Here is a 20654-nt window from a genome sequence, read left to right on the forward strand (position 1 = left end):
GACAGGCCATCCTGGCTTACGCTCCTTCGTGTTCTTGAGAAACGTTCGATGGCGTAGCTTCGGCCGTCCGGGCAAAAGCAAAAGCCACAGTTTCTCGTAAGAGGCTCTCCCGAGCTCTCGGCTTCCTCTGGGGGCAGAGCGTGCGTCGCCCCCATGAGCCGCACCCTGGCCTGCTGAGGCCCGCGAGCCCACTGGGTGTCACGAGGCAGACACCACGGTTTGGGGGCGAGCAAAAGGGCCGCCGTCGGGCTGAAGCCTCGGGCGGGCGGGGTCTCCGTGGAAGGGCTGAGAGTTCACGTGGAGGCTGGCTCCTGGAAGGCAGCGGAGGAGGTCTCCCCGGTTCTGCACCCCTGAGAAGGGCGTCTGCGCCAGGACTCGGGGAGCCGCTGGAAAGCTGACACTGTGTGTGCAGTCCACTCCGGGGGGCTTGGGGAGCGGGGTGGGGGCTAGAGTCCGTGTCCCTCAACCTGGAAGAGTCTGAGGGTGCCCAGTGACCCCTGGATCAGATCGCCTCTGGGCCCAGGCCCGGCTTGGCCCGTCCCAGGGGGCCGAATGCTCATCAGGCGACATCTCGGGGAGCCCGAGCTGGTTTCTGATTATGGGCCCGTTGTGGCCACAGGCAGGAGAGCGGTCACTGTCTCTCCCCACTGCAGATCAGCCGGGGGGTGGCTGGGAGCTTGGGGCCAGGCTGGGGCTGAGCAGCCTCGTCACAGCTGAGCACAGACCTTCTTGGTACCGGCATCCCAGCGGGGCCTGGACTGGGAGCCTGGGGCTGAGGGTGACCGGGTCAGTGTGGGGGTGTCCATATGCACCCCCATTCAGTCAGCACTTGTTTCAGTGCAGGACAGGACTGTGTCCCAGTGGGGACAGCTGGCAGGGGTAACACTGGATGACGCAGGCCAAGCAGGTGGGGGAACAGGATGCTGGGACGTGCCACAGTCTTTGACCTCGAAGGAGCCCCTTCCGCCTGCTTGACCCTCAGCTTTAGAACCCCCCCCCGCTCGGCACCCCACCCCTGCTCCACATATAATGGCAGAGTGTAGGCACATGCTGATAGAGGAAGGGTCCTGCCAAGGTGACTGACAGCACCTGAGCCGGGCACCCAATGTCCATCTGGACCCCAGGACTGACTGAGCAGCTGGCTGGAGCGGGCGCTGCCCCCAGGCTCACGTCATGATGTGAGCCTTCCACGGAATGAGCTCACCTAACCCGCAGGCCTGCCCCGGAGAGTTGGCTCGCACGCCAGGCGCTGTTCACGCAACAAGGGTTCACGGCCCCTACCCTGTGTGTGGTTGTGGAGCATACAACCCATGTCTTCATCCACGCATCCATTCTCTGGTGCGTGTGGAGCACTGGAGCACCTCCTGTGCGCCAACCCCCGTCCTAGGCCAGGTGACACGAACGTGAGCGAACAGATCAGGTCTCCCTAACCGCAGGGTGTACATTGCAGTGGCACAAACAGGTGCAAACAAAGAAGTCGGGGAAAGAGGGGGTGGAGAGGTGCTCAGTGTCATGGGGGGAGACTATGCAGGTAGGGTGGAGAGACGGTCAGTGTCACAGGGGTAGGGAAGGAAGAGAAGGTGCTGTCGGACTTTTTTCTTTCCTTTAAAAGGACTTCAAGTTTTAGAGCAGTTTTAGGTTCCCAGCAAAATTGAACCGACAATAGAGACATTTTCCAAATATTCCCTGAACACACACACACACACACACACACACACACACACACCCCTCCCTCCCTAGGGACACTCCCCCACCAGAGTGGGACGTCTGTTACAATTAATGCACCTGCATGGACACATCCTCATCACCCAGAGCCCAATGTCGAGCCAGCCTTGCACGCCTAAGATAAATCCCACTGAGTTGTGATGTGCAAGTGTGTGAGTCCTTTTGTAAGAAGTTGGGCTTGATCTGCTCATATTTTGTTGAGGATTTTTATATCTGTGTCTGGGAGATGCTGGGCTACAGCTGTAGTTTCTGGTAGTGTCTCTGTCTGGTTTTGGTTTCAGTGTAACACTGGCCTCCTAGAATGAGAGGAAGTGTCCCTCTGCTTCTGTCCTCTGACAGAGATTGAAGAGAATTGGCAAAATTTCTTCCTTAAATATTTGGTGGAATTCACCAGTAAACCCATCTGTGCCTGGTGCTTTCTACTTTGGAAGGTTAAGTATTAATTCCATTCTCTGATCAATACAGTCCTATTCAAATCATCTGTTTCTTTTTTTGTGAGCCTGGGCACCTATCTTTCAAGGAACTGGTCCCTCTTATTGAGATTATCCAATATTTGCACACGAATTTTCCATAGTGTTCCCTCATTATCCTTTTAACATTCATGAGGACTACAGGAATATCCCCTCTTTCACTTCTGAAATTTGTAACTTGTGTCATTTTTTTTCTTTATTAGTCTGGTTGGAGGTTTATCAATTTTATTGATCTTCTCAAAGAATCAGCTTTTGGTTTTTCTTCCTTTCTCTTTGGAGTTCCTGTTTTCAATTTCAATGATATCTTCTTCCTTCCTCTTCCTTCCTTCCTTTCTTTATTTATTTCTTCTGTTCACTTTGCATTTAATTTGCTCTTCTCTTTGTAATTTCCTAAGGTGGAAGCTTTGACGCTTGATTTTAGGTCTTTTTTTTCTTTCCTAATATATGCAACCAACGCTATAAATTTCCCTCCAAGCACTGCCTTTGCTGCATCCCACACATTCAAAAAATTCTGTTTTCATTTTCATTTAATTGAAAATATTTTTAACTTTCTCTTGAGATGTCTTCTTTGACATACGTGTCATTTAGAAGTATGTTGTTTAACTCCCTGAGTGCTTTTGGAAGTTCCCAGCTGTCTCCATGTCCTTGATTTCTAATTTTAATTTCATTATTTCCTGAAAGCAGACATTATTTTATCTTTATTTTTAAAAATTTGTTAAGGTGCGGGCTCCCTGCTCATTGCAGAGTCTGCTTAACGCTCTTTCACCTAGGGATGACTGCGGGGGGGGGCGGGGGGCTCAGTCGGTTAAGTATCTACCTTTGGCTCAAGTCATGATCCCAGAGTCCTGGAATCAAGTCCCACACCAGGCTCCCTGTTCAGTGAGGAGTCTGCTTCTCTCTCCCCCTCCCCCTGCTGGTGAGCTCTCTCTCTCTCTCTCTCTTTCAAATAAATAAATAAAATCCTTAAAAATGTGTCAAGGTGTGTTTCATGGCCCAGAGTGGTTTATTGTATGTAGTGGGAGATCCATGCCACCTTGAGAAGAATGTTCCACTGTTGTCAGAGGAAGTGGTCTACACAGGCGGATTAGACCCAGCTGGTGGTACCATTGAGCTCAGCTGCTGGATCTGCCCGTTCCTGACAGAGGGTGCTGCAGCCTCCAGCTCTCCCAGGAGGGCAGACCTCTTCCTTCTTGCCTTGCCATTCACTTCCACCTCACACAGTGTGACCCTCTGCTTTAGGTGCACGTATGTTAAGGAAGTTACATCTCCTTGGAGAACGGACCTCTTTATCGTCATGCAATGAGGCGCTTCAGGTTTAACCGAGGTGGTTAGAAATGGCCTTTCAGGATGTTGACCCAACAGGTGTGAGAGCCGAGGGGGGCCCACCTGGACACGTGCTGGTGGAGCTGACGGCAGTGGGGACAGCGAGGGGGAAGGCTGGCAGTCGCCTGTGGCTGCAGCAGCCAAGGGACCCATTACAAGACCGACCGAAGCCTGCCACCGCTGGCTGGAACCCCAGCCCTGGCTTTGCAGTGACTACAACAAGCCAATCGATGCTTAGCCCCCAAGTCCCATGGAATCCAGTCCTGGCCACTTAGTGGCCCTTCTGTGACCCTCGACCCCCTTCTCTGAGCTCCAGCCATCTGGCCTGCCCTCTCTCTCCCTGACCCACGCTGGGACCCACCTCCAGGCCTGCACCTTCTCCTCTGCTCGGAATTCAGTTCCGCTGGCTCCATGCTAGGCAGCTCCTGGTCCCATGGGTCTCTGCACCCCTTGTCCAAGCAGCCGCACCTAGTGAGCTCATCCCACTTTGTGTCACACACCACGCTTGCTTCCTTCGTGGAACCCACCGTGTGACAGATCTGTCACTAGGCTGCAGCTGCCTGAGAGCAGGGATGTGGTCTGTTCCGTTTCCCTGCTGTAACCCTCAGGGTGAAGGACACAGCAGCCCCCCACCTTTGTGCTTTGGGTGAATGAGGGCGCGGGGTGTGGGGTGCAGGAGCAGAGCCCAGGACAGGGCACATCGTTCACAGTGGGAGGTCCTCCGAGTCTAACCGGCTTCCCCAGTGTGATCCATCCAGCTCCAAGGTCTGGGGCCAGGAGGGGAACGCACAGGTCTGACCACATCCACCTCAAAGCAGGGCTGCCTCAGGTCCCCAGTGGAAGGGCTGCCTGAGTCCTGGGGGCCAGAGTCAGCATCCCCTTAGCTGTTGAGAGGGATCTCCCAAGCCGGGACCCCCAGCAGGGGACAGGCAAGTGGCTCTAGATGTCTTCGCACACGCACTTTGCTCTCCCCGCCAGCAGGACATCCCCACAGCTCTGCGGGGAAGCTGTCACAGTGTTGCTGCGGCAAGATGCCTTCCCATATCCCAGGCCTGCTCCATCTTTAAATAATTCAAACCCTGAATCCTTGCAGATCCCCGCAGGCTGGGCGTCCTCCCGGGAAGCAGTTGGAATAAGAAGAAAGGGCTGCCTCTCAACCCTGAGTTCAAGAGATGGCCAAAGCTTTTAATTTAGTTTGATGGATTTAATATCCTGCATCCTGGGAGCTGAGCTCAGTGTGATCCTGGCTGTGCGCCTCCCCGCTAAGCCGACAGCAGAGCCATGCATCACGGGGCCGGGAACAGTAATGAAACTCTGTCCCTGCCTGGCCCTTCCCGGCCCGGAGCCGCTTCCTGGGAGGAGGGATGGGCTCCGTGCACCGGGGCCCCTGCCCCTCGCTGCTGCGGGAGGTGAGGGCAGGACTGTGCCTCCTCGTTATTGGGGGGGTTCACCGGTGCAGACAGCAGATGGGGCAGACCACATTTTGCTGCCACATGGGAAATAGTTTCAAAGGGGCACGTCCTCCACATCATCCTCTGCCCCCACCAATGAAGAAACTTTCCACTGGGGTCTCCTACTGGGCATGTGTCTCCCCTAGGGAGCCACTGGGGGATTTGATCTGTCCTTTTCAGCTCTCTGGTCTGAAGGAAGGCATGTTGCTCCCATTGGCTTAGACCTCTTGTGTCCCTCTGGATCCTGAGGACATTCTGCAAGAAACCCCATGGGTCCCATGCCATTCTGTCCTGGTTGTCCCGTCTGAGCCAGGAGACCAGTGTCAGCAGTTAAGGGCCTGGGCTGCTGAAGGAAGAGGGAACGGAAGTGTGGCTAAGGGCAAGAGGTGGGAGAGAGGCATAGAGCTAATGGGGACCTTGTGGGATGCGACTGTCACAGACAGGCTCTTCCTGTCCCCTTGGTTCTCCTGCCCAAGGCCCTGGCAGCCCTTTCCTTTTCTGGGAGAAAGCAGCTGCCCCATGTGCAGCCTGAACATGTCACTCTCAGGGGCATCACCTCTGGACGGAACGCTTGCCTCGGCAGGATGGGTTCCCCCTGGAAGGGGCTCAGATGGGGACACTGAATCTCGCCTTTGCTGGAGGGACCCATGGAGATGGCGACACCCAGGGATGGTCTCCTGGGTAGCAGCGAGGAGGAGGCTATGGGGTCGCCTCTCCCTCAGAGAGATGAGCTCCATGCTTGAGAGTGCATGTGCAGGAGGTGGGGGAGAGGCCAGAAAAGGGCCCAGGATCCTTCACTTCTGAAACACACTTGGCATCTTTCTCCCAAGGAGACCCAAACTGCGCTGGTGCTCTGCTGTCTCAGGATGGAGTGGTTTCCGGAGGCTGGTCTCACTCTGTCCGGGATGCACAGCACAGAGAGTCATCCTTCACACACCGGTGTCCGAGCCCTCACCCAGGTACATGGGGTCCTACCTGAACTCTTGAAGCGATGCCTCCCAGCATCAGAATCTTCTAGAGAAGGAACAGGGTGCCTTTGCCTTTGCCCTGTGCCAGGTGAGGTCTCCAGCAGCATCTCGGCAGCTGCAGTGAGCACATCAATGTCCACGAAACACGCCAAGGGGCAAACAAAGGTTGTTTGTGACTTCACGGGGTTTCACAGCAGCTTTTCCCTCCAAAAGGATTTCTTTATTTTCTACGTGGAAAGCCAGCTGGTTGTACCACACCCATCACGGGTTGTGTTTCCTCCTCTGCATGGTCTTTACGTGCACTCTGCTACCGTTACCTTCCTTTTGGTATATATTAATTATCATATGATAGATCTCACTCTTTTTTATTTTATTTCTTAACATTATCTATTTTTTTTAGTCATTTAATTTCTGTTCAGATTTTAGGATCAATTTGTTCTCTGACATGAATAATTTTGTTATAAGTTAGATCAGACATCATTGAATTGATATTCTCTGGAGAAAACTGTCAACTTTAAGATATGACAATAACCACCTAAAAACATAGTGCACGTCTAGAATTTAAGTCCTCCTTTAAGTTTTGCAACAGAAATGTGTTTTCTTTCTTAAAAAAAAAAAAAACCTTATTAATTTTGGTAAGTTGATTACTAAGTAACACGGTTCTTATTGCTTACGATTACTATAATTTCTGACTGTATTAGCCAGAGTTCTCTGGAGAAACAGAACCCTAGGGTACATGGAGATGTGGACAAGAGATTTAGTATAGGAAATGGCCCACGTGACATGGAGGCTGAGAAGTCCCAGCATCTGTGTCCATCAGGCGGAGACCAGGACAGCCATTGGTGCAACTTGGTCCCAGCCTGAAGGCCTGAGAACAGGGTCTTGGATGTCCAAGGGCAGGGCAGGATGGGTGCCCAGCTCATAAGAGAAAGAGAGAATTCACCCTTCCTCCACCTGTCCCTCCAAGGCTTGGGTGGTGGTAGCTGGCACTGGGGAAGGCAGACCTTCTTTACTGTAATTCAGAGGCCAACCTCCTCCAGAAACCTTCACACACACCCAGATATCACCTTCATCAACCCACCGGGCCTCCCTTAGCCCCATCACAGCAACACGTAAAGTGACCGTCATGCTGGTGGTTTAGTGGGGTTAGGATAAACTCATTTATGCAGGTTCCCACCATCCCAATGACTTTTCTCACCAATTCTAAGAGTTTGCTCTGTCCGTTCTCCCCATGACCAGCTCTGTGTAAACCCTCGCCCAGTCTGCACGTGAGGACCGCTCAGCTCTTCCTCTCCGGCTCCGATAATTCATGCTCCCAGCCCGACCACCCCCGCCTCAAGACAGTGCTGAGGGGACAGTTCCTGCTGGGCTCCCGTCTCTAAAGGGAGCTGCCTGGTCTGTAGTTTCACCAGGGATGTGGTATTTAGACGGTTAGATAAAAATGTGTTTTGGGATTCAGTGTTTCCACTTTTGTTCCCAATCTGCTAATGGTTAGGGTGTCAGTATTGTTATGCATTGGTTGGTTAGTTGGTTTTAAACATTAGAGAATTACAGTTTTATTAAATATCTTTTCTTTGTGAATTGTGATATGTGTTTTTCTTTCTAAATATCTTAATATAATAAATTACATTAATGGATTTTTTTCTAATGTCATAAAAACCAGGGCATTCTTGAAATCAGCTTGGGGTAAATACGACCTAGCCACATAGGCTATTGATAAATACCACTGAATTCAATTTATTATATTTTACTTAGGACTTTCGCATCTATTTTCACCATGGAAATTTACCCGTAATTTTATTCTTTGTATTGTCTTTGTCCACTTTTTGGTATCAAGAACTCTTCAGCTTTATGAAGAGAACTGGGAAGTGGTCTCACCTTCCCCCTCTCTGTATTAGAAAGTGATTATTTGTTCCTCTAAGGTCTTGGGAAACTTATCCCCAAATCCCCCCTTCCTAGTGCCTCAGTGGAACTTGGAGTGGTAGAGAAAATTGCGGGAAAGATTTCTGAGTAATGTTGCAATTTATAAACAGGTTATAGATCTTTCTGGAATGTTTTCCTCCTCTAGTAGATGTTGGTATTTTACAGTTTTCTATAAAATTTCCATTTCATCATAGATATTAAATTTATGGGCACAAAATTGGCTCGAAGGCAGTATTCCCTTATATTTTCAAGCTACACTATAGCTCTGAAATGTTTTATCCATGACATTTCTATCTGCACTGTTGCTCCATATTTTATTTGCCAAGTTCGTTTCATCCATCGTTTCAAACAAAACTTTTTTTGGCTTTCTTGATATTCTCTATTTTTAAAAATGTATTAATTTCCACTTTTAGCATTGTAATTTTTCCTTCCAGATTCTGTTTTATTTGGTTCTGAGGGGTCTAAGTGTGCGTTCAGACTAATGTTTATTCTGCCAACTGATTGGGTTGAATGTCCAGGACACTTTTTTCTTTTTACTTCCTATTTTTAATAAAAAAAAAAAAAAAGCAAAGCATGACTGATGAACTAGCACTTTATGCTCTTGCCTTGAATTTTTCATTGTGTGGCATTAATATTAACACACCAGGTTTATATTTTACAAGTATGTACATTTACTTGGATATATTCATTTGTTCAAATATTTTCAGTGTGTATCATTTTGTTTTAAATACACCTCTTTAAATAGTCTTCATGCTATGGTAATGATTACTCTTTACTCTGCCTACCCCAAGCCTATGAAGATATTTTCCAATGCCTCTTCTAAAAGATTTATATTTTTAACTTTAAACTTTAGATCTACAATCTAACTGGACATGATTTTTGAGTACGGTGCAAAGTAGTTCTTAAGATTCTTTTCTTTCTTTCTTTTTTTTTTTTTTTTAAATGTCGGCATCCAGGTGATGAAGAGACAGAAACCATTAATTTCTTAGCACATATCTTCAGCCTAATATGTTTCTAAAAGTTCTATAAATTTCCTACCCTTTTGTGGAAGTAAGCGGGAGCTTCTGCGCGCTGCTGTCTTCTGCCCTCTCCTCCCGTCCTCTGGCTTCTCCCTCCAGCCGCGCGAGACCCACTTTCTCAGTATTTCCGCTACTGTGCTCGCCGTATATGCTCCGCCATCGGCAAACAGATGATTTTACTTTTCCCTTCTAACGGAGGTGCCTTTTACCGTTTTTCCTTGTTCCTGCCTTCCCTGGCTGGTCCTCCAGTATATGCCGACCAGAAGCAGGGAGAGTGGGCCTCCTTGTCTTCTGGATCTTCAAGGAAAAGGTTCTATCTTCCCACTGATTATGGTGCTCACTGTGGGCTCTTCACAAATGTTCTTACTATGTCGAGGAAACGTCCTTGGATACGGATTTTGCTGATGGTCTTCATCAGGAATGAGGGCCAAACTTCGTCAGATACACTTGCTGTACTTCCTGAGAGGCTCCTGTGGCTTCCATCCTTCATCCCATGAATGTGGCCCGTCACGCTGACCGACTCGTGCGTGTGAGGAGCTCGTAGCCTCGGGACAAAGCCCACTTGGTCATGGTATATAATCTTCTTCATATGTTGTCAAATTTGCTTTGATCTTGTACACAGAAAACCGTAAAGACTCCACACATGAATAAACAAGTTTAGCAAACTTGCAGGTTTCAAACTCAACACAGAAGAATCAGTTGTGTTTCTTTAACTAACCACAATCTATCTGAAATCAAGAAAAAGATCTCATTTATGAGGGCATCAAAAAGAATATAATACTTAGGAATAACTTTGACCAAGAAGATGAAAATTCTACACACTGAAAACTATGACACTGATAAAAGAAATTCAAGAATACATAAATTAAAAAAATAATCTATATTCATGGACTGAAAGAATTAATATTGTTAGAATGTCCTTACTCCCCAGAGTGATACACACATTGAGTGCAATCCCTATCAAAATCCCAATGGTATTTTTTCACAGAAATAGGAAAGATGATTCTTAAAATTCATGTGGAATCATCAAAGATTCCAAATAGCCAAAGCAACCTTGAGAAACAACAGAGTTAAAGGCATCACCATTTCTGATTTCAAATTACATGACAAGGCTGTGGTTGTCAAAAAAGTATGGCATTGACATAGTAATAAACACGTAGAACAATGGAGCAGCTAGAGCCCAGAAATAGGCCCAACCATAAAGAGCCAACTAATTTTGGTCAAAGGTTCCAAGAATACCTAAAGGGAAAAGGACGATCTCTTCAATCAATTATGCCAGGAAAACTGGACAGCCACCTGCAAAAGAAAGAGATTTGGACCCTGATCTTACACCACACACAAAAATCAATTCAAAGCAGTTTAAAGACTTAAACATAAGACCTGAAACCATAAAACCACTAGAAGAAAATGGGCAAAAAGCTCCTTGACATCAGTGTTGGCTATGAATTCTTGGGGTATGGCAGCAAAAGCAAAAATACACAAGTGGAATTATATCCAACTGAAAAGTTTCTGCACATGAAAGGAGCCATCAACATAACGAAAAGGCAACTTTGGACTGGGAGAAAACATTTGCAGACCATATATCCAATAAGGAGTTAATATCCAAACTATATAAGGAACTCGTAGAGCTCAATAGCAAGAAAACAACCCGATTACAAAGTCGGCAAAGGACCTGAAGAGACAGTTTTCCGGAGAAGCTGTGCGGATGGCCAACAGCTCTGCAGAAAGGGGCTCAACATCACTACTCATCAGAGAAACGCAAAGAAAACCCACAGTGAAATAACACGTCCACCTGCCAGAGTGGCTGTTATCAAAAATACAAGAAGCAACAAGTGTCGGCAAAGATGGAGAAAAAGGAACCCTTCTGCACGGTTGGCCGGCGCGCGGACTGGTGCGGACCTGTGGAAGACAGTCTGAAGTGTCCTCAAAACCTTATAACTACGACAGCCCTATCATTCAGTAATCTGTCCTCTGCGTTTATACCCTGAGGAAATAAAATCAGTTCCTCAAAGAGGTTCATTTCGTCGCACCATCTTCAAAAGAGCCAAAAAAGGAAAACAACCTAAGTGTCCATCCATGGATGTTCAGAAAACACAAAGACGCAAATACATGAGTGGGGAGATGGATACAAAGTTGCAATCATGCAAGATGACTAAGTCTAGAGAAGTAGCTACAGCAGAAGGACTCTAGCTACTGTGTCGAATACTGGAAATGTGCCAAAAGAGCAGATCTCACATGTTCTTATCGCAAAAAGTGCTAAGTCTGTTGATGGAGGATATATTAATTAGCCGGGCTCTAGTCATTATTTCCCTGTGCGCATGTATCATTATGTACATCTTAAATAGATGCAATTACTATTAACAAAGAAAATTTAAAAAATACTGCATTCTCATTTTTTAAAGGATGATACCTAAAAGTCAATTTAAAATCCACTACAATTACCGGTTTCTTCCTTACCATTCTTCTTGACCCCATGTCCTTCTTATTGGATTCCTGGTTTTCATTTCCTTTCCTTTTATTTAGGTATATATTCAAGTTACTTTTCAAAAAGAGCCCATAGAAGGTAAATTTAATTTTCTGAGTTTTCTCATGCACAAAAATCACTTTATTTTGGTCTTCTGCTTGAGTAATCGTTTTCCTGGGATAGAATTATAGAACCAAAATACTTTCTGATCTTTAAAGACATTTTCTCACAGGGTGTGGTGTTGCTGGTAGAAACTTGCCACCAAGAAGATTTGTGTTCCATTCCAGGAGTCCGCCTTTGTTGTTGGGATGCTACTAACAATTTTTGGACAGTTTCCTAATTTTTAGAGTTCTGGCATTTATCCAGAATGTATCCAAGGGCTTACATTTTTTTTCTTAGTCTATTTTGTCCCACGGTTGAGTCTTTCAAATCTAAAAGCCCATGGCTTTTCTCAGCATGGGAACAAATTCTTCTTTTAATCTGTGAGCATTTCCTCTCCTGTTAAACTCTGCTTTCCCCTTTCCAGTCTTTTCTTGTAAAAAACCATAACCCAATCACCAATGTATAATCTCATACTCGGGTATAGCCATTCTATTATTTGGCCATATTTTAAGGGTTTGTGTTTTTTTTAATTGAATCAAATGTCCAAGAATGCTGTTAATTCTTATTGATGATTTTTCTTCTTATTCTTATTTCCTAGGGTATAATCTGGGAGTCGTCCCTGAATAGAATCCCAGTGTTGCCAGCTTCCTAAAGAGGTAGCTGAGGGCCCCTGCGTGAGCAGAGTTCTCTGGCCTCTGTGGGGATGTCCTCTGCTTTCCTCTGCAGCCTCACAGAATCACAGAACTCGGGTCACCCGTCTTCCCCAAGGTGAGCCTGATGAAAACTAGCATCAGCGGATGCTGAATGTGCCGGACACCGGGGCCCAGATGCTCAGAGGATTCCCATCTCGTTGGGACCTGGGCCGAGCTAGCATTCAGACCGGAAAGCAGATCCAAAGCAGGCCCCACCGCGATGCTGCACAGGCGTGCCAGCCCCCGGCTTTGTTCAGAAAGGAGTTTCAGACGGTCTTTCCTGCACCCATCTATCCAGATTGCCCTGGAGGTGGCTCCCACGCTCCCTGCTCTGCCCGGCGCTTGGGCTCCTGGCTCTGGCCGGGAGGGAGATGCTCTGATCTCTGCAGGAGCTTTCTCCGGCTCATTTTCATGGATGGTTTGCCCTGGTGTCTCCATCCATCTGGTGCTGCCCGTGGTCCGCAGAAATCCAGCCGCACTCCTGCTGCCACAGCACGTCTTCCTGGTTCTCATGGCTCTTGTGCCCTCATTCTCATCTGCTCTGTCCTATTCCGTCACGTTTATGGCATTTCTCATGGAAAGGGAAGCGATTACGCTGCTTGGTTGGCCACTTGGCTCCAATAAAGTCAACGTTCTGATTGGACCATCACCTCATGAAAGAGCTCTGCCAGTGGCTTGCTGATGCCGGTGTCTGGCTTAAATGTTCTGATCGGGCACCGGGAACCCCGGGGGGCCCCCCAGTCTCCTCCCCTGCCATGCTCTCCCAGGCTGCACCCCAACCCCCATGTCGTCCTCCCGACCTGCGTAGCCTACACTGACTTCCCCTGTGCCCGAGACAAGCTGGAGAGCCGCTGCCACATCCCCCAGACCATGCTGCTACTGTCGCCTGGGGTCTTCCTGCTTTCTCCAGACTTCCCGCCCCAGAAAGGGCAGGGATCACACATCCCGCACCTCGGTCCCACAATCGCTAGTGTGGGAGGTGTATGCAGTAGGCGCTCACTTTGTGGGATGCCAGCTCCCTCCTCGACGAGACTTGCTTCCTCCAGCACGTGGGTCTCCAGCCTGTGAACACTTGTCACCATTTTCTTGCTTCTGTCATAGCAGCTTTTGCATTTTATTATAATCATCTCTTCACGGATTTTATCTCCCCCCAGCCCTGGGAGCAAGCATTTAGAACTGCACTGTGACCGTCTCTAAAAGGAATGCAGAGTGCGGTGTGTAGTAATTGTTCAGGAAACCTGCCGCAAGGACGAACATGACCCCTCCTGGCTCTGCTCCTGCCCCTCCGGTTCCAGCAAGTTCCAGGTTCCAGGGACCCGGTTCCAGGTCCACGAGAACTGGCCGGCATGCCCATGTCTCTGAACCGAGGGCTGCCTGGGGGCCCCTTGCACGACGCCTCTGCCCCCCGCATGCTGCCCACGTGTCTCCCCCTTGAAGGGCTGCAGGTCCGTGGCACTGGACCGGACCGCCCCACGATGGCTATTTTTCACCCGTGAAAGCAGCCGCCATCTGCCAGCGGGCATGTCATTTAAGCAAAGATGGTGATATGTTGCTCTGCCCCTCTTGACCCCTGGAAAATGCCAAAGAAAGGAAAAGTAGCCCATGACGTCCTCAGGGTAGTGGAGCTTGGTCCCAAAGGCAACCACACAGGTGTCTCTCCTCTGAAGGTGGTGGGCAGGGAGCCTGGGTCCGAGTGCAGCTATGCCGAGGCCCAGCCCTCCCAGCGGCAGGTGTGTGAGGGCAGGAGTGGTAGGTGCTGGAGACCCATGGCCTCTGATCGGGCAGAAGTCTTGGCCAAACACTGACCCACCCGTCCCTGACGCACCCCTGAGCTCTTGCAGTGGGACCGTAAGGGGAGTGCCGTTTGCCCGCGCCTCCACGGGCCTCCACGGGCCGCACAGACAGAATCCTCACGAAGCCCACTCTGTAGGCCTGGCATCGGAGGCTCAGAGAGCACGCGACCTGGCCGGAGGTGGGGCTGGATGGACTCCAGGGCCGTGTGATTGCACAGCCCTCGTGTCTGCAACCCCCAATTCCCAGATATCTAGCCTCTCCACAGGCCACAGGATGCATGGAGTTTTCAAGTTCCTTTTTGAATTTTTAAAAACACTATAAAAGTTTAATACTCAAAAGTATTAAAAAAAAAAAAAGAAAGTCATAAAAATACTGTCTGTCTCAGGACCAGGGATGTGTTTCCCCTCTTGGGATTGGAAGAATTATCCTCTTGTGTGAGAAAACATGTGTATCTCGTTAGATCCCTGAAACCCGCTAATAAAGTAAATTAAAGATTGAAAACGCAGACTATCTCCCATGGTTCACAGACTCGTGTCTGAGTCTCTCAGCTTCTGCCTGGCATCCTGGCGCCCGTTCCATGCTCCCTCGCTGCCGGGCTTCAGGGATTTGGGGAGCAGGGCTGGGAAAAAGCCTCTGAGCTGGGCTCCCAACGGGCATCCCTCCAGGGGACACTCATCTTCCAGCAAATTCTCGCTGTATTGTGGACTCTCCTAGACAGAGGGGACGGGAGAAGGAGGGAACATGACCTTCCCAGCACTGCTCTGGGCCCCCCACATGTTGGTCTGACGTTCTGGAACCCCAGCACTGAGGCCGATGGATGGGGTGGTCAGGACTGGAAGGGTCATAGGATTAACGGTGCCCCACAAACTCTATATTGAGATCCTAATCCCCAGCACCTCAGAATGTGACCATAGTTAGCTGGAGATGGGGTCTTTCAAGAGGTCATTGAGCAGGCCATGATCTAAGATGATTGGGGTCCTTACAAGCAGAGGAGACCAGGACACAGACACACACGGAGGGACAGCCACGTGAGGACACGGGGAGAGGACGGCCATCTGCACACGCAGGAGAGGGGTGCAGCGGGAGCCAGCCCCACCCACACCGCCAAAAGTCCAATGGCTGCTTCCCAGTGCAGGAGAGATCAGACCAATGGGGTATCTAAGGGACATCGAGGGGACACGCGAGAGAGGCACAGTAGGATTGTGGAACTGGCCACTCGCCCTGAGAATGAAGTGGAGTTATACCAGAGTGTCCATCATGGCCTCGGGAGGCGTTGGGGTGCCCCTGGACATCAGAGGGCCCCAGTGACCTCCAAACCACTTGGGGTCCCTTCACCACAAAGACGCCGGCTTCACCAGAGGACAGGCCTCCCGATGCAGGGCTGGCCGTCTCCTCCTGTGGGATGGTCATCAGTCCTGTGTCACTGCCGAGGGCTGCTGCTGTTTACCGTGGCACGGCTGGACAAGTAGGCCCCAGTGGGACTCCTTGCATTTCCCTGCTACGTAGTGGGGGGCTCACCCCAGCAGGGGGATTCCCCAGGCTGCAGGGACAGCACTGCCAAGGGTGCAGAGAGCAGAGCCCCGGCTGCATTCACTCACTGCCCAGTGGAGTCTCATCAGAAGCGGGGAAGCCGAGACCGTTTCCCCACGACATGGGGCAGATTGCTCCCGACCACTGCCCTGCTTTCTCTGCTGGCTTACGGGATTCCTGAGGACCTCGTGTCCTGTGCTTGGCCTTGGAGACTGGGGAGGTGGCACAGGGTCCCCCCATCCCTCGGTGGTGCTACTGGAGCTCAGTGGGGCAGCCATCCTTCCTTCAGCTTCAGGGGTCACGCAGAACTGGGGTTCAGTCCCCCTCCGCCACACGTGGGGTGTCTGAACTCGGACCCACTGGTCAGCACGGCAGCACTGGCACAGTGACAAACACCCAGCGTTCCCTGCAAAGGCAGCCAGCTGGCCGTCCTAGCAGAGCCTCCTGCCCCAGACCTCGGAGAGTGACGAGACCCCAGGTCAGCATGGGAACCTGGAGACTGACCTGTCTCTTCAAGCCTTGAGTGCCCCCAGTCTGGAACTGGGGAAGATGGTGGCCCTGTGGGGTCCCAGAGGGTCTACCCCACGGCACTAGGTCTCTGAGCCTCAGACCCTCACTTCAAATAACTTGAGGTCGGCCACAGCTTCAGGCTGCCACAGCCCACCTGCATTCCCTTGCCCCGGGGTCCAGGTCCATTCTGAGGCAAACATACGGGTCTGTCCCAACCCTGGGAGCTGCTGGTCCTGCTGCTCCTCCCCTGATGCTGATGGTGGGGACGGTCCACTCAAGGGGGCACTGCAGGGCAGGCTCTGCACAGGGAGGGCTCCCCGAGGCTGCTGAGACCCTCTTGGTACACGGTCACACTGGGCAGGGGTGGGGAGCGGCCTAGGCTGGGGAGCTTCCCGGGCAGCTCAGCTCGGAGGGGGCTCCCTGCCCAGGGCACTTCTGCCCGTGCTGTGCCCATGCCTGTGTCCCCACTGGGCCACAGACACTTCAGAGGAGGGAGCTGTGGCTCATCGCCCTCTGTCCCCAGCACATGGCCACGGGGATCCCCTTGAGTGTTTACTGAGCTTGCCTGGAGGAAACTGGGAGCCACTGAGTCCCAGCGGCGATCGGAAACATTCACCCAGAACGCTACAGAGGGGGGCATTGGAGGAGGCGTGCCCGTCGTCCTGGTGGACCCCCCGCTACAATGCCCCTTCCCTGGCGAGCCACGGTGAGCTTCTCTGGGATCCTCGCCTGCGTCCCTGACCGGCCTCCCACGTGCCCCAGCGACCCGCACCACCGCCCCACCCCGCGGACGGCTGCCCCCAAGTTCCTCTGCTCTGAACAACACACGCCGGTGGTCACAGCTCAGCTTCCCCGCTCCGTGGCCCTGCGTTTCCTGGGTCCGTCCCGGAGCACAGAACGGCTACCGGGGTAACCCGCGGTGTGACCGCCGGCAGGGCTCTACTCCTCCTGCCAGGCCCGGGCCGGATGTCGCCTCTGCGAGGGCATCTGCCATGACCCCAGCACGTGGGGGACGCAGATGTCACTCACATGTTCACCTGCACGTGCCCTTCCTGCCCCTGTCTGCTCACGCGGGGGGTCACCCATTCAGCAACGGCCTGGGTCCCGTGCTGTGCGACAGGCACTGCCCTGCCCTTCGCAGCCCGTGTCCCATCCTCTGATCGACGGAGAGCTCCTGGGGACAAGACGAGCCCCATTGTCTCCTGCACCTGGAGCCCAGCCTGGCCCGGAGGCAGAGACCAGACCCTTCACCATTACGTGTCCAGGTAAAGGAGCATTTTCCCTCACGGTGCTCTCCTTGTAGGTGCCACTGCCTCTGGGCCACGTGGGGGAGCAGGGAGGGCGCTCACAGAGCGGCGGCTCCAGCTTCGACTCCAGACGGGGAGCCTCAGCCCGGGGCTGATGCAGCCACCAAGCCAGAATGACCGGCTCAGTCTCTGCCACGGAAGATGGCCGGCAGAGCGCCAGCGCCCAGGCCCACGGCTCTCGGGAGCACGGGCTGCTGCGTCCCGTGGACCCAGTGCTGCCGGGAAAAGCAGGGCTGTGGTGTCTGCGTTCGGAGCTTCCCTGACTCCCGGCTTCATGACCCCGTCAGAGCAGGTGTGGCTCCCCTGAGGCGACCAGGCCCACGTCCACTTGGGGGGACACGGACACCCGCAGGGCTGCATCTCCCCTCCTGTGACCCTGCGCGTGCTCTCTCGGAGCCCCGAGGCCCCCTCAGGCTGGCCTGGGCGGCTGGCCATGTCTCTCGTCTGTCACTCCTCACAGTGTTGGCAGCGCCCCGGGCAGGGGCTCCATAGATGCTGCCTGGAAGCACGCACGCGCACCCGCCACGCCGTGGCTTGAGTTAACCACAGCGACCACGGAGCCTGAGCTCAGGAACTGCCCCGCCGCACCGTGCCGAGGCCTTGTGTGCCTGTCCCTGCAGGCTGGCATGCGGGGAGGGCCGCTGGCTGGCGGAAAAGCCGGAAAATCGGTGGGTCCAGACACCCACTCCCTGCACGGCCCACAGTCCCAGGATGCCCACCGTGGCCCTGGTTCTAGCCTCAGGCCCACGGATCGTTATGGGGAAGGGGTGCGTCTTGGCCAAGTCAGGGCCCTGCTCGGCCCCACCCAGTACAATCCGGAGCCGGGAACTCACCCAGCTGGGGAAGAGAGAGGAGAACCCGCTGGGAAAAGCCTGCGGTGGGTGGTCTGCGGGCAGGGCTGGCAGCGCTGGGAGTCCCTAGCAGGGGGTACACACCTGCCTCTCCTTTGCTGTCGCTCCGTGTGTGACCCCGAGGGGCCCCTGGCGGCGGCGGCCCGATCCCAGGTGATGACCTCATCACTGAGGCTGTGGCCCCTGGCGAAACCACAGGCTCTCACAGGGCTCCTCATGGTGCAAGCTCCGCCCTAGAGACGGCGGACACAGCCTGGCCCTGAAGAGCTTGCACTGTCCTGAGACGGCCCCCATGGGACCCAGAGAGCACCCGCCACCCTCTCCCACTCCGACCGTTTGATGCCGTGAGCACCCTCTGAAACTCCGAAGCGGCGGGGCGTGCGCAGCCTTCCTCCCACAGCCATTCCTTTCTGGCGGAAGACGCACTGACCTTTCTGCCGCAGGGAGCCGGCCGTCCTCCGAAGCCATCATGGCTCGGCTTACTCAGAAAATGATTTCCCGGAGGATCAGATAAAGCATGTCTGCTCAGTCCCGACCGGGCTGTAGCACAGAGATATCCCCGAGCCTTGCTCAAAGTCAGCAAATCCCACAGATGGCAAGTTGATCAGACGGTGAGCCCCGGCAGTAAGCTCCTTGTCACTCTGAGTGTGCAGGGCTCTCTGCGTCTCCGTAGGAGGACAGCATCTTCTCTCTCCTCCCCACACACTGCTCACCCCAGTCCAGCTCCTTCCCCGGGAAGGAAAACTGGGTACACATTCCCCTCGCAAAATCCCCAGGGCAGAACCCTCTGCTCGCCGCCCTTGTGCCTTGGGCAGAGGGAGCAGGGTCACCGTTCTCTCCCGAGGGCGGTGGCCCCGCTCCCTCTGTCCCTGTCCATCCATGATCGAGTTGAACGTGCCTTCCATCCCTCTGGCCATCCTTGCCAACAGTAGTGGGAGAATGTTTTTACTTGCTTCTTTTAGTCTTATTTTTTGGAGGAAAAGACAAATCTTGCAAGGCAGAAGCAGTGATTGGGACCAGATCCCAGAAAGCTGGGTGTCCTGAGGGCACAATGGCAGCAGCACCAGGGCCATGGGGAACCATGCAGAGGGTTAAACAAAGGGGAGACCGTCCGCCGTGGGTTCCAAAGATCCAAAGATTGCGGTGCGGACGAGGCTGGGCTGGGTAGAGACTGCTAAGGATCCGCTACGGCCTGCCACCTTCCCTCCAGCTCAAGCAACGGGCACACACTTGCTGAGCTGGTGTACTGCATTCACTTCGATTTTCCTTCCGTCACTCTATGTGAGTTTTGCCCGGGATCCTCAAAGCTATGCAGGGCAGGGGAAAGTATTTTACCTTTTTAAGATGAAAAAAGAAAAGCACTGAAATTTTTAAGTACCCTTTGTATCCCAAAGAATGTAAAAATCAAGCTTATAGGCTTCTTTCTCGTTCAGTTCTCTTGACTCCTCCAAAAACCCCACCAGGCAGGCAGGTGACCTGTGTGTGATGGAAGAGAGATGAAGGCTCAGAGAAGCTACACGGCGCTCCTGGTCCAGAGCGGGACTCGTCTCTCTATGGAGCCAGGACACGTGTCCACCAAACCGCAAGGCATTCTGACCCCCCACTGCCCTGCAGTGGCCAGAAGAGAAGAAAAGAGGCAAGAATTGAATTTGAAGGATTTCCTCATGAAGCATCCTGAAACGGCCTCCACCCTACCCCTTCCTGAGCTGCTGACACTGCCCCTTGCCCGGTGCTGATGCCCCCGGCCCGACGAGTCCACCTCTCAGGTGTCCTGAGGCACTCAGGGTCACTGGGATGAACAAGGGAGTCGTCTATGGACTCGAGGGAACCAGGACCCCAGGACCCCAGGCAGGGCGGCCCAGGCGCTGCTGAGCCAATCCTGGCTCGGTCAGATTTCTTCGCAACCGTGCCTTCCCAGCGGACTCCGCCTGTCTCGGGATGCTGTCCATCACACTGATGGGAGGCAGAGAAGGTAACCATCACCTCTGCTGGGCACCGTGCACCTGCGTCCTGTTCTGTGCACTCTCTCAGGGCCAGTTTCCTGGCAGGACTTCCTGGGAGCCTCCACGCGGCCCCAGCTCTCCAGACAACAATGGACGAGCCCCAGGTCTTGCCCTCTGGGGCCTTGGGAGCCGAATCAGACGAGGTTAACAGACCTTGTCATGCCTCCCCACTGGACTGCATGGACCCCGTGCATCACGTGTGTGAAGAAAGCTCCAGGCATCCGATCACCTGGTGATGATGACGCTGACATGAGGGACAGGAAGACCTACAAACATGCCATCCAAGACACTGTCACAAGCAGCATACAGGGTCCATCGGTGGTTGGGCAGGGACCTCCCCGGCGAATGAATGAATAAGAAAACACTGACTTACCAAAGCACTCGGGACGTCTGTAGGATGGCGACGTGGAGGAGCTGATCTTCATTAGCTCTCGCCGTGACGGTAATGTTCTGGGCAATACGAAAGCCACTGCGCACGATGATAACAACACAGCTAGGGACGCTGTCCAGTCCTCACGGTTC

This window comes from Mustela erminea, chromosome 6 (genome assembly GCF_009829155.1).
Source record: "Mustela erminea isolate mMusErm1 chromosome 6, mMusErm1.Pri, whole genome shotgun sequence".
NCBI classification, from domain to species: domain Eukaryota; kingdom Metazoa; phylum Chordata; class Mammalia; order Carnivora; family Mustelidae; genus Mustela; species Mustela erminea.